The 517-nt window shown below is 31.9% G+C and overlaps 1 protein-coding gene across 1 annotated transcript in view; it reads left to right on the top strand.

Annotated features, from left to right (window-relative positions):
• Window positions 1–517, top strand: part of tmc1 (transmembrane channel-like 1) — a 39286-nt gene that overhangs the window by 37936 nt on the left and 833 nt on the right. The window lies entirely within an intron of this gene.

Below are 517 nucleotides of genomic sequence, written 5' to 3'. Positions count from 1 at the left end.
GGTGGTTTTTTTTTAATTTTGTCACTTTGACTTCTTTTTGGTTACTTCTTCGGTTCTTTTACAAAAAGACAAAAATGACAAAAATTTTTTTTTTATTTGTCACTTTCGACATCTTTTCAAATTTTTGTCACTTTTGACATTTTTCTCTCTTTTTATTTTACATTTTTTTTCTTCTAACTAGTTCTTTTAACTAATGGTTTTTCCTCCAAATGCAATAAAATTGACCAAAAAAACACAACAATTGAATGAAAGTAGTGACCTGAATATTAACGTAACGTGTGAGGAGCGTCGTTGGGAACCATCTGCGTTACTTTTTTGGGAAAATTAGTGTGAAAGAAACCCAAATTTATATATGTGGAACTTTTTGGAAAGGATTCCATTGTAGACGTTTTGTGCATTTAATGCAAAAAAAATTTAGCATTTAAGTTTACGACATGGGACTTTTGCTCTTGTCTTTCACAAATGGAGGCCTGACATGCCTGTGTTATATTATTCATAATACACGTGGGGGGGGGGG

This window comes from Etheostoma spectabile, unplaced genomic scaffold (genome assembly GCF_008692095.1).
Source record: "Etheostoma spectabile isolate EspeVRDwgs_2016 unplaced genomic scaffold, UIUC_Espe_1.0 scaffold431, whole genome shotgun sequence".
In the NCBI taxonomy this organism is placed as follows: domain Eukaryota; kingdom Metazoa; phylum Chordata; class Actinopteri; order Perciformes; family Percidae; genus Etheostoma; species Etheostoma spectabile.
This window is presented reverse-complemented; position numbering and strand designations above follow the sequence as displayed.